At 41.6% G+C, this 18,454-nt stretch overlaps 1 protein-coding gene and 1 pseudogene across 1 annotated transcript in view; one reads left to right on the plus strand and one right to left on the minus strand.

The window, feature by feature from the left end:
• The window catches only part of LOC118496014, a 42,838-nt pseudogene extending 28,807 nt beyond the window's left edge, over nucleotides 1–14,031 (minus strand).
• LOC118496429 overlaps nucleotides 1–18,454 on the plus strand; it is a 397,714-nt gene that overhangs the window by 215,128 nt on the left and 164,132 nt on the right. The window lies entirely within an intron of this gene.

Below are 18,454 nucleotides of genomic sequence, written 5' to 3' on the forward strand. Positions count from 1 at the left end.
TTTCTCTCTTGGTATTGTAATGCTTTGTAGTGGAAACTATGGGGGTCGTTTGTTTTCAGGTGGTTGTAGAATTTGATATTTTTTCAGTTATAATTTGGAGGGGATATTGGTCTAGTTCTGCTCGGCAGGCATTATTTGGGATGTGTCTTGGTAGGTGTAGAAGGTTTCTACAAAAACAGACATAAATAAAGTCTCTCTCTCTCTCTCTCTCTCTCTCTCTCTATATATATATATATATATATATATATATATATATATATATATATATATATATATATATATGTATATATATATATATATATACATGTATATATATATATATATATACAGTAATATTAGCAAACACACTATTAGGACTTTCTAGAGTACCATATATAACTGGATGATTTTTTTATGCTAAGGTCAACTATATACAAAGAAACATGTGGTCAGTGCTGCTGTGTGTGTGTGTGTGTGTGTGTGTGTGTGTGTGTGTGTGTGTGTGTAAGTGTGAGTTAGAGCTTAGATCGGCCCAAAAAATCAAACCCGAACCTGCCCGAGCACGTTGTGTCCGAGCCCGGCCCGACACATTAACTGGAATTATGAGCCCGAGCCCGATTTAAACCCGACAATTTTTTTAATCCGTGGGCCGTTATAACTGACGTTCTCAACCAGAAATCTGTTTAGAATAATACAACAAGGACGAAGCTGTTAGTTTAGAATGGAACGGATCGCAAGTGATCTGAATGAAGAAACGTAAAAAAAGAAATAATGATGAACAACATATTGTTGTCTCTGCCCACGACTTGTTTAAACTGCTTCCATACCTCCGACTTTCCTCCACACTCGCTCAAAGTTAATTCTCCTGTTTTTCTTTTTTTCTTCACATCTTCCAGCTCCCGGTGTGATGCGTGTGAGAGGAGGAGACTCCGCACATGAAGTGCTGCATTTAGTAACTGCAGCCTAACTTTTGTACACATTTGTTACTTTTATATAGCCTATATATATATATATATATATATATATATATATATATATATATATATATATATATATATATATATATAATATTTCTGATTATGGTATAGCTATCTCCCCACCCAAATAGGATAATAAGGTAATGGATAAAAAAAAAAAGAAAAAGAAAAATTTCTTGATCAAGGGCCCGGCCGGCGGAAAATAACGACCCGGGCTCGGGCCGAGAATCTAAACTCTAGTGTGAGTATGTGTGTGTGTGATAGTGTGTGAGAGTGTGTGTGTGTGTGTGTTTGTGTGTGTGTGTGTGTGTGTGTGTGTGTGTGTTTGTGTGTGTGTGTGTGTGTGTGTGTGTGTGTGTGTGTGTGTGTGCGTGTGCGTGCGTGTGTGTGTGTGTGAGAGTGTGTGTGTGTGTGTGCGTGTGTGTGTGTGAGTGAGTGTGTGCGTGACAGTCAGTAGTAGACAGACAGGTAGAGAGAGAGACAGGTACACGGAGCTAAACACAGTCAGTAGTAGACAGACAGGTAGAGAGAGAGACAGGTACACGGAGCTAAACACAGTCAGTAGTAGACAGACAGGTAGAGAGAGAGACAGGTACACGGAGCTAAACACAGTCAGTAGTAGACAGACAGGTAGAGAGAGAGACAGGTACACGGAGCTAAACACAGTCAGTAGTACACAGACAGGTAGAGAGAGAGACAGGTACACTGAGCTAAACACAGTCAGTAGTAGACAGACAGGTAGAGAGAGAGACAGGTACACGGAGCTAAACACAGTCAGTAGTACACAGACAGGTAGAGAGAGAGACAGGTACATGGAGCTAAACACAGCCAGTAGTAGACAGACAGGTAGAGAGAGACAGGTACACGGAGCTAAACACAGTCAGTAGTAGACAGACAGATAGAGAGAGACAGGTACACGGAGCTAAACACAGTCAGTAGTAGACAGACAGGTAGAGAGAGAGACAGGTACACGGAGCTAAACACAGTCAGTAGTACACAGACAGGTAGAGAGAGAGACAGGTACACTGAGCTAAACACAGTCAGTAGTAGACAGACAGGTAGAGAGAGAGACAGGTACACAGAGCTAAACACAATCAGTAGTAGACAGACAGGTAGAGAGAGAGACAGGTACACTGAGCTAAACACAGTCAGTAGTAGACAGACAGGTAGAGAGAGAGACAGGTACACGGAGCTAAACACAATCAGTAGTAGACAGACAGGTAGAGAGAGAGACAGGTACACGGAGCTAAACACAGTCAGTAGTAGACAGACAGGTAGAGAGAGAGACAGGTACACGGAGCTAAACACAGTCAGTAGTACACAGACAGGTAGAGAGAGAGACAGGTACACGGAGCTAAACACAGTCAGTAGTAGACAGACAGAGAGAGAGAGACAGGTACACGGAGCTAAACACAGTCAGTAGTAGACAGACAGGTAGAGAGAGACAGGTACACAGAGCTAAACACAGTCAGTTGTAGACAGACAGGTAGAGAGAGAGACAGGTACATAGAGAGAGAGAGACAGGTACACTGGGCTAAACACAGTCAGTAGTAGACAGGTAGAGAGAGAGACAGGTACACAGAGCTAAACAGTCAGTAGTAGACAGACAGATAGAGAGAGACAGGTACACGGAGCTAAACACAGTCAGTTGTAGACAGACAGGTAGAGAGAGAGAGACAGGTACACAGAGCTAAACACAGTCAGTTGTAGACAGACAGGTAGAGAGAGAGACAGGTACAGAGAGAGAGAGAGACAGAGATCCGTGGATTCAGAGATAGCAGCGTCCATAGCAACTAGCAGTTTATCTACGGCAGTGGTGGAATTACCAAAGAAACCAAAACAAACCTACAACAACCTGTCATATTTACTCATACGTTGACCACAAAGCAATCAAAAACACAAATCACACAATCAGTGATCAGCAGACCTCCCCACAAATTCCAGCCACGCAGCGGAGTCTTAACACACACGTCACCACGCACACACAAAGGCACAGCAGCCACTGACACTGCTCCAATCTTTAACACCTAAAACCAGCAGTAATAGCTAGTAAAATAATTTCACTAAAATGCTGAAAAATCCATTAAACTTACCAAAAGGTGCTCATCATGTGAAGAAAAAGTACATCCACCTTTCTTTCATTAACTTTACATCTAAAAGTTTAAACAAACTTGCAGCGTATACAATATATAAAATACATATGAAATTGATAAATATAAATATATATTAGAAATGAATATATAGGTCTTTAATTAAAAAAATATAACTTTCTGATTATGACAATCTCTTGGCCAGCAGAGAAGGCCTTGTTGGCCCTGTCGGCCCACCTCTGATCTACAGATCAATTAATAGCGGACAGCTTTTGGGTGAAATAACGTATAAATAATGAGGAAAATATAACTGAACATAGCAGAGAGCAGAACAGACTATATGCGCATTTACACATTGTTATCATTAGATGATTGTCTCATAGAAAAAAAAATTATCATTTTAGTTAATGGAGATGTTTTCCTTTAAAACTTGCTACACAAATATCTCATTTCCGTTTGTACCTGAGAGTGTCCAGTCTCCAGAGAGGATCCTTCAATCCAGCCGACAGCAGCTTCACTCCTGAGTCTCCTGGATGATTGTAGCTCAGGTCCAGCTCTCTCAGATGGGAGGGGTTGGAGCTCAGAGCTGAGACCAGAGAAGAACAGCCTTCCTCTGAGATCAGACAGCCTGACAGACTGCAAACACACAGAACAACACACAGGAACCAGATTTATAATAAATCTTTAAAATCATCTGTGGTATTTAATTACTGAGTCTCAAAACTACAGCTAAAGTTTGTCGTATAAACAGACACAAAGCTACATGTTAGCTGTTTATCAACTAAAGAGATTTTAAATGGTCATCAGTTGAATGAGTTGATGACTCCTGACCTGAGAGTCTCCAGTGTGCAGTGTGGACTCTTCAGTCCAGCCGACAGCAGCTTCACTCCTGAATCCTGCAGGTCGTTGTTACTTAGGTCCAGCTCTCTCAGACTAGAGGACTCAGAGCTCAGAACTGAGGACAGAGCTTCACAGCTTCTCTCTGACAGGTTACAGCCACTCAGTCTGGAGAGACGACAGGAAGGAAACAAGGTATTTATTAACTCCTGTTGAAAGATATCAGATTATTTAATGATGAATAAATCACACTTACAGAGCTTTGTTGGAGGGACGGTAATGAAGAAGACAGAAAACATTTGTGTTTATATGTTAAGTCTGGACTTTTGGTGATAGAGAATATGAAATCCATTTTAAACATGTTGAAATTCTTGCAATATTATTCTAAACAAGTTGGAAACATGATAACTACTTGTGACTGAATGAGGAGTAAAAAGACATCCAGTATTCAAATTCACATAAGATTTTTAAATAATGAGGTTCTCAATCTCAGCCATTGTTCATACTTCATGCTTTCCAACATATTATAAATAAGAACAAAATGTTTTGGAAACATTCAAAGATTTACGAATTGTTAAATTTTAAATCCTGACTTGAGAAGGGCGGTTTAAATTTCATGAAGCTTAACGTTTAGAGAAATATCTTATGAGAAGACAAATAACGATTGTGTTTATATGTTCAGTCTGGACTTTTGGTGATACAGTATATGAATCCCTTCTCAGCATGTCTAAATATCTGCTGCTCTACTCTAAACAAGTTGGAAACATGATCAGTAATCATGACTGAATTAAGCAATATTACAAGAGAGGGTTTGATTCAACATCATTATTGGCACGACGTTCGTAAGCATGACTGAAGTGATAATATGAGGTTGAATCAAACCCACTGGTGTAATAAAGAGATTATACACATTATGCCAATAAATCACACTTACAGAGCTTTGTTGGAGGGATGGTAATGAAGACGACAGATAACATTTGTGTTTATATATATATATATATATATATATATATATATATATATATATATATATATGTGTTTAGGTCTGGGCTTTTGGTGATAGAGAATATGAAATCAATTTTTAACATGTTAAAATTCTTGCCATATTGTACTAAACAAGTTGGAAACATGATAACTAATTGCAACAAATTCACGTAAGAAAAAACAAATTAGGTTCTCAATTTCAGCCATAGTTCATACTTGCTTACTTAGGTGCTTTACGATATATTATAATAATAATAATTTAGAGTTGAGTTGAGTCTGGACTTTTCGTGATACAGTACATGACATCCCTTCTCAGCATGTTTAAATCTTGCTGCTCTACTCTAAACAAAATGGAAACATTGAAGGAATAAACAGAAGTCCAGTAATCAAACTCACATGATATAATGATTTCTGGATCTCAGTCACAGTTCATATTTCATTATCTATGATGTGATTCTAAATCAGAACAAATTACTTTGGAAACATTCACATTTTTATTACCAAAGTATTTTTCAATACTGTGTTTTAAAGATTACTGTTCTTGATCTGACCTGAGTGTGTCCAGTTTACAGTGTGGACTCTCTAGTCCAGGAGACAGATGCTTCCCTCCTGAATCCTGCAGATTGTTGTTACTCAGGTCCAGCTCTCTCAGACTAGAGGACTCAGAGCTCAGAACTGAGGACAGAGCTTCACAGCTTCTCTCTGACAGGTTACAGCCACTCAGCCTGAAGAGACGGTAATGAAGAAAAAACAATCAAGAAGTTGAAAAGACAGCAGAGTCTTTAAGTTATGATATATGAGTCCAACTATCGCTGTACTTACAGAGCTTTTTTAGAGGCTTTGACCACTGGCAGCAGCCTCAGAAGAGCCTCCTCTGAAGCAGAGTATTTCTTCAGGTCAAACACGTCCAGATCTTCTTCTGATGACAGTAAGATGAAGACCAGAGCTGACCACTGAGCAGGAGACAGTTTATCTGTGGAGAGACGTCCTGAACTCAGGTACTGTTGGATCTCCTCCACTAGAGAATGATCATTCAGTTCATTCAGACAGTGGAACAGATTGATGCTTTTCTCTGCAGACAGATTCTCACTGATCTTCTCCTTCATGTACTTGACTGTTTCCTGATTGGTCTGTGAGCTACTTCCTGTTTGTTTCAGCAGGCCTTGAAGGAGAGTCTGATTGGTCTGAAGAGAAAGACCAAGGAGGAAGCGGAGGAACAAGTCCAGGTGTCCATTTGGACTCTGTAAGGCCTCGTCCACAGCACTCTGGTAGAAACATGATGGTTTAGGTTTGTTTCTAATTATAAACCACGAGCGTGAGGTTGTTAGTTCTTCTGACAGCAGATTGACTCCAGAGTTGGTGAATGTCAGATGGACATGAAGAGCAGCCAGAAACTCCTGAACACTCAGATGGACGAAACTGAACACCTTGTCCTGGTACAGTCCACTCTCCTCTTTAAAGATCTGTGTGAACACTCCTGAGTACACTGAGGCTGCTCTGATATCGATGCCACACTCTGTCAGGTCTGATTCATAGAAGATCAGGTTGCCTTTCTGCAGCTGCTCAAAAGCCAGTTTTCCTAGAGACTCAATCACCTTCCTGCTCTCTGGACTCCAGTGTGGATCCGTCTCAGCTCCTCCATCATACTTGACGTTCTTCTGTTTGGACTGAACCACCAGGAAGTGGATGTACATCTCAGTCAGAGTTTTGGGCAGTTCTCCTCCCTCTCTGGTCTTCAACACGTCTTCCAGAACTGTAGCAGTGATCCAGCAGAAGACTGGGATGTGGCACATGATGTGGAGGCTTCGTGATGTCTTGATGTGGGAGATGATTCTGCTGGCCTGCTCCTCATCTCTGAATCTCTTCCTGAAGTACTCCTCCTTCTGTGGGTCCGTGAAGCCTCTGACCTCTGTCACCATGTCAACACACCCAGGAGGGATCTGATTGGCTGCTGCAGGTCGTGTGGTTATCCAGAGGCGAGCAGAGGGAAGCAGTTTGCCCCTGATGAGGTTTGTCAGCAGCACACCCACTGAGGTGGACTTTGTGACATCAGTCAGGATCTCAGTGTTGAGGAAGTCCAGAGGAGGTCGACACTCATCCAGACCGTCAAAGATGAACACAACCTGGAACTCTTCAAACCTGCAGATTCCTGCTTCTTTGGTTTCACTAAAGAAGTAATCAACAAGTTCCACCAAGCTGTACTTTTTCTCTTTCAGCACATTCAGCTCTCTGAAGGTGAATGGAAATATGAACTGGATGTCCTGGTTGGCTTTGTCTTCAGCCCAGTCCAGAGTGAACTTCTGTGTTAAGACTGTTTTCCCGATGCCAGCCACTCCCTTTGTCATCACTGTTCTGATTGGTTCATCTCTTCCAGGTGGGGTTTTAAAGATGTCTTCTTGTCTGATTGTTGATTCTGGGATGTCTGGTTTCCTGGATGCTGTTTCAATCTGTCTGATCTCATGTTCATCATTGACCTCTGCAGTCCCTCCCTCTGTGAGGTAGATCTCTGTGAACATCTGATTCAGAACGGTTTGGTTTCCTGCTTTAGCAATCCCCTCAAACACACACTGGAACTTCTTGTTTAGGTTAGATTTGAGTTTACGCTTACAAACTCCAGAATGACTCCCTGTAAGTACACACAACAAAGATGATCAATAAGCGATTTCTAAATTACATATGACAGATTACTTCCCCTAAAGATATAAATCCTCTTACTGCTCTGCAGACAGTCAGCCAGCTCGTCCTGCTTCCTTCTCCTCAGGAAGTGCAGTGTGATCTTTAGAAATGCCTCTCTGCTGCTCCTCCTCTGCTCTTCATCTTCACCATCCAACACCTCCTCACCCTCCCTCTGATTCTCTGAGCATTCTGGGTAATCTGGACTCAAAACCTTCTGGATCTTCTTCAGCTCATTCTTCACAAACATGACAATGTCATCCTCCAGCAGCTGGAACAGAAGATTATATGAATCAAATCAGACTGAAATCATGGAAGCAAACATCAGATCCATGTTGGACAGACAATCCCCTGGTCTATAAAGTGCACCAGACGATTGTGAACAAGATAGATGTAAAAGTAGTTGTTGTACATGTACAGACCATAAATATGGAGTCCAGGTGTGTTTGATGCTGCTGGGTAGACTGACCACTGGGAACCTCTGAGATCTCCTGGTCCACTCTGTGGAGGGATCAGGAAGAATTAGCTCACATCATGTCTGTCCACACAGAGACACACACAAGGTAAAGGTCCTCTGACTTAAAGTGTTGATTACAGCATGGAATCAGATGGTTTCACCTGACATTTGTTATGGTTTTGTACATTTTCAGTTTTTTGTATTCTGTATATTTCTGTTCCTTGTTGTGTCAAGTCTCTGTGTTTAGTTTATTTCATGTTTCCTGTCTGTTGTTCTGGTTTCCTGTTTTATTTTGATAGTCTGTTTTCTGTCTTGTCTTAGTAGCTTTACTTCATGTCTTGTGTTTTCCCGCTCTTGTGATTGCCTGATGTTTTCCACCTGTTTCCCAGCCCTTGTGTCACCTGCCTCTTGTTTCCTCGTTACCCTGTGTATTTAGTCTTTGGCCGTTTCTCAATCTGTGTTCTTCTATTGACTTGTGTTCTTGTGTCCCTGTGAAACGTCATCTCGTGTTGCCCAAGTACTGTCCCAATACACAAGTTCGCATTTCACCAAGAACAGTTAAGATTCCCGGAAATGTTCTTGACACGCCCATTTTACCGAGGATGCATTGGTTGGTAACTTGTATGAACTTCGCTGCAACCGTATCCCAACATTCATTTCGGCATTCAATGATGGTCGGGTTTCCAGGAACATAGACAGCCCAAAAACGGGACAATTTTAACAATTTTCGCCGTCTTAGTCATCACCAAATTAACTTCTGACCACATTTTAGGCGAGAAATGAACGGTTTAGATTTCGAATATAGGCAGTCTTGCGAAAATCTTTGCCGAATTGACATTTTGCTCCAAGGTTTTCGGAGTTTTCGGAGCTCCGTGAAGTGAGGCGGCCGCCAGCTTGCGCCTGCCCCGGCCGCTAGCTCGTCGCTCGGATAGTCACGCTCAGAGACCCCGCTGGAAGCCGGAGGTCTTTTAGACCGGTCCCGTAAATAAGAGGCTTTTATTTCGCCGTTGACGGATCGATTGTTTAAATATCACAACACATGTCCATCATAAGATTAATGGGAACCTGTGGTTAACTGTCTTTTCAGAGTTAAACTCCACAAGCACACACACACACACACACGCACGCACGCACACACACACACACACACACACACACACACACACAGGGGGGGAGAGAGATATACACGTTTCTTTTCGGGAGACTTGTTTAAATTATGCCATAGGCTATACATTTACGTATATATAGATTTAGTATTTTTTTGGTGTATTTGTTTTCTGATTTATTAGAAGTTGAGTTTCAGTCTGTATGATAAATTAACAGTTGTACATAAAGTGGTAACATGCTGACATGTTATGTAGACTAAAGGGGAGACACCAACCTTTATAATTTGAATTGCTAATGTCCATCTCCCTGGGCATATACAGTGCACTACAATAATATAGAAATAATCACGATCATGAACACATAGGACACACCAGTGCATGCCTACTTATTTTTTAATTTAAACTGACTTAAACTTATACACTAATAATAGTAGGGATGGCGTTCCACTCTTTTGAATAAGTAAGGAGTGTTTGAGCTAAACCATAAACAATAAAATTAAAGCTCAATAAGATTTATTTTTCAATATTATTGCAATAGTTGTAACATTGTGAGGTTTTCTTGTCCGGAGATTGTTTTAATATAAAGTGGTTATATTGTTGTGGTTTTTATTTCTAGCTGTTATTTTGGAGCCCTGCTGGTAGCCTCTGTGCTGGGGGGGTTGAGCAATAACAGGAAGTACGCATCGTCTCAAACTCTTAACAGTGTTTTCTGTGCTTGTGAACTTGCAAGTTCATTCTTCCAGGTACAACTAGCAAGAACGTTCTCCCCAAGAACACAAGTCTGTTCTTTGCATTCTTGGTATTGGGAAACGGCCTTTGTCTTTCTTCTGTCCAGTGTCAGATCATTGTATGTAATGTTAGTGTTTGAGTTTGTTCGTGTCCTTCCCTGCGTCTTCTTGTGAGTTACTTTGTCTTCCTGTGGTTTTTCCAGCCTCTGTGCTGTGGTTTTTTGGTTCTTCATTAAATTCCTCAACTCAAGCCATCTCCTGCCTGCCTGCCTGCTCTCTGCCTTTGGGTCCGCTACTTCCAGTACCTAACAACATTAAATTGTTGGTCGTACTGCTGATCCCACTGTGATTCAACAGGAAGAACTAAGAAGCAAACAAGTGCTACAACTAGTGTCTTTCACTAAGGACTCCTCTTGGTTTGTTTGAACAAACTTAGTGTGAACACAAAACAAGTAAATATTGGGCCGAACCAAATCTAAAACAACAGAAAATATTGTCAGATGACAACAACAAAACATGAGTACACGGCAGAGTTTTGCAATAAAAATGAGCTACAACACCAGAGAACGATGCCCCAAAGCTGAACAGGTTGGAAAGATGATCAACAGTGTTTGATAGATCAAACCAACTGGAAGGCAGCACAGTTTCTTTTGTTCTCATATTTAAATCCTCACCTTTGATCAACAGAGTGACGTCCATCTTTGAAGTCTATAATGAAATCCTTAGACCGATCACTCTTCATGGACACACAGCTGGGTTCTGGTTCTTCCAGCTTTCTCCTGATAGAAACACATAAAAACTGAATATAATCTGCACTGACCCAGAACACTGTGCAACAATGGATTGTTTATACATTTCAAACAATATGTGTTCATTGTTTTGTCATGCCATCCAGGAGAAAAGTGTTTTTTACTGAAACACAACAGTTTTAAAGGTACAGAGTGAATCCATGTGAAACACACAGGTGGGCTCCATACTGTAGACCACTATCAGATATGCATGGTAAGGAGCAGGTTGGTTGTGTGTTGCCCCCTGCTGTTCTGTTATTCTTGACAAGGCCACCTGCCCTAGTAAAGGATTATGGGTGGCCTGCTTCTAAAGTCCAGTTCAGACCAAAGATTCTGGACGAGACGAGTTGAAACTTGCAGATACTTGCAATGCTCCGGTCTGCAGCGTTCTGAAAGCTGCCAGTTTACACCAACGACTCACAGTTGAGAATCTGACACAAACACTCTGTTGTGTTTTTCTCAGTTTTAAATCCTCACCTTGTATCAACAGAGTGACGTCCATCTTTGAAGTTCATAGGCCAATTCTTAGACCAGTCACTCTTCATGGACACACAGCTGGGTTCAGGTTCAGGTCCAGGTCCAGGTCCATCAGAGTCAGGTGTGAGCTGCTGCTCTGGGCTTCAACACAACATAGACAGAGGTGTGTGTGAATAATGGTGATGATAGTGGGAAATCATTTCCTATGCATATTCTCTCATGTCTTCTATGATGATAGTTGTTATTCTAGATATCATGGTAATGTCCTGTATGTGCAGGTAACTTTAGACTGTAGAGAGAAAGGATGACAGCTGGACAGTGTTGGAATGCAACAAAGTACAAATACTTAACTGTACTTAAGTACAATTTCACGTATCTGTACTTTACTTTGTTATTTATATTTCCAGAAACTTTTACTTTTACTCCACTACATTTCTTAAATAAAATGTCTACTTTTACTCCACTACATTCCCCCGAAGCATCTTAGTTACTCGTTTCAACAAAATCAGAAGAAATTTGTTCCAGAAAGCAGGTTTGGTGAATCACTGCTCCTAGATTGCCAAGATAATGCTCGGTTCCAGTTGGTGATGTGATGCCCAAAAAACAACCATAGGCCAAAACTGAAGAAGAAGAGGAGGAAGCATAATGACTGATGGTGTCATGGAAGCACCTGCTGCAGGCTCTGCTGCCATGGTAACAGATGATGACACCTTTGGCCATAAAGTTCATTATCAATGGTTTTTCTTACTTTTACTTGTAATACTAAGTACTAATAAGTACATTTAACCCTCGTGTTGTCTTCCTGTCGACGGCGCAACCTTTTGTTTTTCTGGGTCAAAATTTTAACTTAAAAACTTTTTTAACACTTTTGTCGCTTTCCCCTGGTGTTTTGGTCAGTTTTATCCAAGCTTTTTGTCACTTAACACAAACACACACGCACACAAACACACACACACACGCACACAAACACACACGCACGCACACAAACACAAACACACACACACACAAACACACACACACACAGACAGACAGACACACACACACACACGCACACAAACACAGACACACAAACACACACACGCACACAAACACAGACACACAAACACACACACACACACGCACACAAACACACACACAAACAAACACGCACACAAACACAGACACACAAACACACACACACACGCACACAAACACAGACACACACACACACACACACACACAGACACACAGACAGACACACACACACACACACACACACACACACACAGACAGACAGACATAAACACACACACACACACACACACATACACACACACACACACACACACACAGACACACACAGACAGACCGATAGACAGACAGACAGACAGACAGACAGACAGACACCTCACAGTTCACCTCTGAGCTGGGACTACAGTGTGTCTTTAACGTTAGATGTGAGATGGTGTCAGACTTTAGTCTGTTCAGAGTCTTCTAGTGTCTGTTAGGCGTTAGAGAGAGAGAGAGAGGAACGATGGCCACGTTGCAGCACTCTCTCTCCCAGTATACTGAGTAAAGTACTTCATAGAAGATCATGAGTGTGTCTCATCATCACTACCAGTTTGTGTATTTCAGGTGGTGGAGTGATGTGAGTGCTGGACAGTTAGAGATGGTGGTCTCACCTCTGAGCTTTGGTCTGGCGGTCCTGTTCCCCACACAGAGTGGTCTCTCTGTCCTCACACTGATCCATGCTGCTGAACTCAGCCTCTCATCTGCAGAGGAAACAACATCATTTCTCATTGGCTCTTCTTGTCTCTTTCACATCACTGTCAGCTGAATGCATCATCAGCTGCTGTAGTTCTACTCTGGATGTTTATCAAAGACACCTCTGGAGCCTCAAAACACTGACAACAGCACTTTTAAAAATGCACGACGACAAAGAGACATAAATGTTAAACCAACAAACATAAACTACAAAGTGAAAGATTTGACAACAATAACTTGTAATAATTTTCTGAGTTATTTAGCCTGGTCTCTGTTGAAATCTGGCTGTCGTATGAAGAGGCATTTAGCTGGAGGGTTGGGGAAAACATTAGAGATCACTTGGAAAGAGTGTTGGTAACATGGAGAGGCAGACAGTCGTTTCCACTTGGAGATAAGAGACAGTCATGTTAATGATTAGAGACACAGTAAGACAGAGGACGGACAGTTACTTCATGTCCTCTGGTCCTGTGATCAGGTCCAGGAACTTTGGACCGGGATATATGATAACCTATGTCAGATTGCTCTCTCTCTCTCTCTCTCTCTCTCTCTCTCTCTCTCTCTCTCTGTCTCTCTCTCTCTCTCTCTCTCTCTCTCTCTGTCTCTCTCTCTCTCTCTCTCTCTCTCTGTCTCTCTCTCTCTCTCTCTCTCTGTCTCTCTCTCTCTCTCTGTCTCTCTCTCTCTCTCTCTCTCTGTCTCTCTCTCTCTCTCTCTCTCTCTCTCTCTCTGTCTCTCTCTCTCTCTCTCTCTCTCTTTCTTGGGGCTAAAATATAAATTACCTAAGTAACTTATTAACTTCCACTGCTCGCTTTTCAGGCAAAGTGTACAACAGTTTGTTTGCTTTCTCTCACTGTTTTTTTTTCTTTAACAGAGGCCGAGTCTCCTTTACTTCCTCGTATATACGGACATAGGAAAGACACTGAAGAAATTAGACTCTGAAATCTAGAAACTATAATGATAATTAAGTGATAAATATAATGCACACTGTAAACGTGACTCTAACAGTGTATTCATCAGTTATGTTCTCAAAACTCTCAAACTAAACTAAGAGAAAAGTACATTACATTACCTTCAGCTGGAGCTCCAAACGGAGGAAACTAACTGCGACACAACCTGTGTGAAAGAGAAAGTAAACTTTAAACAGGAAACGCCCTGAACATGAGTCACATGATAATAGAGATCAGCTGGGACACGTTCAGCCCCGACAACACGGAGAAACCCCTTTATTTACACTTTCTTTTTCTTTTTTTATTTCTTTATTCAGAGTACAGATATACAAACAAACAAACAAACAAGAAACGTTTACAAATCCACTTCAGAAATAGAGCTTTAGCCTCGGGTCGTCATAGAAACCAAACCTAGGAGCTTCTACATAACTAATCAACATAAAGAAGGAAATACAAGAAGAGAAAAGAAATAAAAATTAACTTAAGAGATTCAAGTCAAGAAATCAATTTAAGGGCTTTTTTCTCCTTAACCCGTTTCAATGACTTCCACCAAAGATTGAAGTCATTCTTCTAAAATATATTATATTTTAATATCTACATTTATGGATCAAATGTTTCCCTAATAGAACAAAATCTACCTTCTTATCTTCAACACACACACACACACACACACACACACACACACACACACACACACACACACACACACACACACACACACACACACAGACACACACACACAGACACACACACACACACATACACACACACACACACACACACAAACACACACACACACACATACACACACACACACACACACACACACACACACACACATACATACACACACACACACACACACAGACAGACACACACAGACACACACACACACACACACACACACACACACACAGACACACACACACACAGACACACACACACACACACACACACACACACACACACACACACACACATATGGTGCTAAAACAGTCTCAAGTATTTGCAACTTGTGAAACACGATTCACAAATGAATGCAGAGAGATTTGTATCTGTAAATGCTGATCTGTGTCCATGCGTCTAATTTGTAACTCGTATTTTATCATTTGTAAATGCTCTTAGTATTTTGGTAGATGGGGGTAATGATCCCAGAGCTCTCCAGTAGATGGAGGTAATACAACACGTATGGATGCCACCGCTGTTACAGTTTGTTCCAACTGCTTACACACGTTTTCAAAACTAGGTCTCCTTTTTTCAAAACTCTACACACAATTCCCAAAACTGCACACACAAAACCCTTAGAGATAGGGTGAGAAGCTCAGTCATCCGTGAGGATCTCGGAGTAGAGCCGCTGCTCCTTCGCGTCGAAAGGAGCCAGTTGAGGTGGTTCGGGCATCTGGTAAGGATGCCCCCTGGGCGCCTCCCTAGGGAGGTGTTCCAGGCACGTCCAGCTGGGAGGAGGCCTCGGGGAAGACCCAGGACTAGGTGGAGGGATTATATCTCCAACCTGGCCTGGGAACGCCTCGGGATCCCCCAGTCGGAGCTGGTTAATGTGGCTCTGGAAAGGGAAGTTTGGGGTCCCCTGCTGGAGCTGCTACCCCCGCGACCCGTTACCGGATAAGCGGACGAAGATGGATGGAGCACACACAAAATGCTAAATGCCTCACATCTCCTTCAAAATCAAACACTGCATTCAAAATACCAGAAACACATCTCAACATGAAGCATTTACATCAAATGGCAAACACCTTTTTCATAATAGTACATTTTTGGATATATCATGTACACACTGTTGTTCTAAATCTAAAGCTCTTTTGTCTTTCATAGACTTATATCTCCATTTATAATGTTGTAGAGAGAAAGTCATCTGCTGGGAGGGGTTGGACAGTTACAGTCAAACATCACGTTGGTAAGAGTAGCTCAGTGTTGTATACAGTAGCATGAAACAAGAAAACAAAAGTACAAACATATGTAAACCAAAGGTATCATTTTTAGAATAAAGAATATATGTGTGTGTGTGTGTGTGTGTGTGTGTGTGTGTGTGTGTGTGTGTGTGTGTGGGTGTGTGGGTGTGTCTGTGTGTGTGTGTGTGTGTGTGTGTGTGTGTGGGTGTGTGTGTGTGTGTGTGTGTGTGTGTGTGTGTGTGGGTGTGTGTGTGGGTGTGTGTGTGTGTGTGTGTGTGTGTGTGTGTGTGTGTGTGGGTGTGTCTGTGTGTGTGTGTGTGTGTGTGTGTGTGTGTGTGTGGGTGTGTGTGTGGGTGTGTGTGTGTGTGTGTGTGTGTGGGTGTTTGTGTGTGTGTGTGTGTGGGTGTGTGTGTGTGTGTGTGTGTGTGTGTGTGTGTGGGTGTGTGTGTGTGTGTGTGTGTGTGTGTGTGTGTGTGTGTGTGTGTGTGGGTGTTTGTGTGTGTGTGTGTGTGGGTGTGTGTGTGTGTGTGTGTGTGTGTGTGTGTGGGTGTTTGTGTGTGTGTGTGTGTGTGTGTGTGTGTGTGTGTGTGTGTGTGTGTGTGTGTGTGTGTGTGTGTGTGTGTGTGTGTGTGTGTGTGTGTGTGTGGGTGTGCGTGTGGGTGTGTGTGTGTGTGTGTGTGTGTGTGTGTGTGTGTGTGTGTGGGTGTGTCTGTGTGTGTGTGTGTGTGTGTGTGTGTGTGTGTGGGTGTGTGTGTGTGTGTGTGTGTGTGTGTGTGTGGGTGTTTGTGTGTGTGTGTGTGTGTGTGTGTGTGTGTGTGTGTGTGTGTGTGTGTGTGTGTGTGTGGGTGTGTGTTTGTGCGTGCTTGTGTGTCGGGGCGGGGGGGGGGGGGGGTTGTATGCACTTTGTGCAAAACAAAGTCTGATTGATTAGTAATGCTGAAATAGTCATTAGATAGTTGCATGCAGTATGGACGCCACTGTAAAGCTACTCAAGATGGGCTTCTCTCATTGGTCAATCTGTGGTTGATCACATGATGAATAAGTGTGGCCCTGATCTCATCAGAGATGGCTCTCCTTCTTCCTCTTCTTTCCTCCTCCTCCTCCTCCTCCTCCTCCTCGTTGTTGTCCCCTGTCTCTCCCTCCTCCTCCTCTTCCTCTCTGTCTATTGTTGGCATCCATTGTTCCAAACAGGTAATCTGACCTTTGACCTCTGTATAGGCCTATACTAAAGCAATGATTGGTTAGTGTTCAGTTATGACATAATGTGTTTGCACATGTGAGGAGTGTGTGTGAGCCCTGGTAAATAAGTGTAGCATTTTGATTGGTTGTGTTTAGAAAAGGAAAGCAAGCCACTTCCTGTTAGATTTGTGTGTCTTAGGTAGAGAATTGTGTGTAATGTTTTGAAAAAAGTGTTTTATGTAATTGAAAACTGAGTGAAAGGCTGAGAAATAGTTTATGGTTTTGGAGATTTTCTGTGTAATTTTGCACTTTGAGTGAGAGGTTTCAAAAATCGTTTGACATGAAAAGATTTTGTGTGTAAGCAGTTGAATAAAACTGTAAACTACATGAAGACTATGAAGAAGCCTTGTCAAATGTTTCAGAGACGGTTGTCAGATTCTACTTGACGTTCCTCCAGGTAAGTTGATATTATCATTCGTTACCGCCCCCTTTCCAAGATGGCAGCCTGTCCTTTGTTCTGTTTAGTGTTTGTCTGTTTCAACATGTTTTAACATGTTTTTTAATGGATTTTAACATCCTCTCTAACAAATTGTTTGCCTCTCAACAAAGCTTGGTGTGAGCCATTTGAAAAATTGTGGTTTACTCCTCAACTTATGAACTATTTTCACCTGATTTGGTGGCCTGCTCCATGTGCTCTGCTTCTACCTGCTACAGCCAATTTATATGGTCAGAATTTGGGCCAAATCCACAAATGTTGATATTATGGTGTTATCCGAGACATGGCTGGGTAGATCCACTTCTGATAGTTATATTTATATGGAGGGGTATAATTTATTTCGTACTGGTAAAGGTGGAGGAGTGGTGATCTATGTAAAAAATAGTTTGCAGGCAACAGTACAAATATCCAAGTCTGTGCCTAAACAATTTGAATAGCTATTGAAAATTGAATTATCAAAGAATTGTGTTTTAACAGTTGCGGGATGTTATAGACCTCCTTCTGCACCAAAGGAGACATTGTCCTCATTGTCTGATTGGTTGTCATCTATAAAATATACCAAATTGGTTTTAATGGGTGACTTAAATTGGGACTGGTTAACTCCAGCATCTGATTTAAAAGTGACTCAGCGAATTTGACCCAAATTATAGACTCGCCTACTAGGCCAAACCCTAAACATCCTGAAAAGTCTACGTTACTTGATTAGTTTGTAACCAATGTGCCACAGAAATACAAAGCTACTGCTGTTTTTGCAAATGATTTGAGTGATTACTGCATTATTGTGGGTGTGAGAGATACCAGGATATCTAAATGTAAACCGCGTATTATAATTAAGAGGAATCTTAAGTCGTTCTGTTAACAAGCTTTTTTAACCCTTGTGTTGTCCTCCTTCTGTTAAACTATAAACTATCACCCCATTCTGTGTTACATCGTCTTAGCCAACTTCATTCCAACCTATTACCACTAGTGTTACACTTATTTCTGGAATTCATGGTCAATAAACCTCAATAATATTAACTTATACCTACTTTCTGAGTTTAAAAAAAGCACAAATAATGAATTATTTTGACTAACAATTAAAATCAGAGG

The sequence above is a fragment of the Sander lucioperca genome, chromosome 1, assembly GCF_008315115.2.
Source record: "Sander lucioperca isolate FBNREF2018 chromosome 1, SLUC_FBN_1.2, whole genome shotgun sequence".
Taxonomy (NCBI): domain Eukaryota; kingdom Metazoa; phylum Chordata; class Actinopteri; order Perciformes; family Percidae; genus Sander; species Sander lucioperca.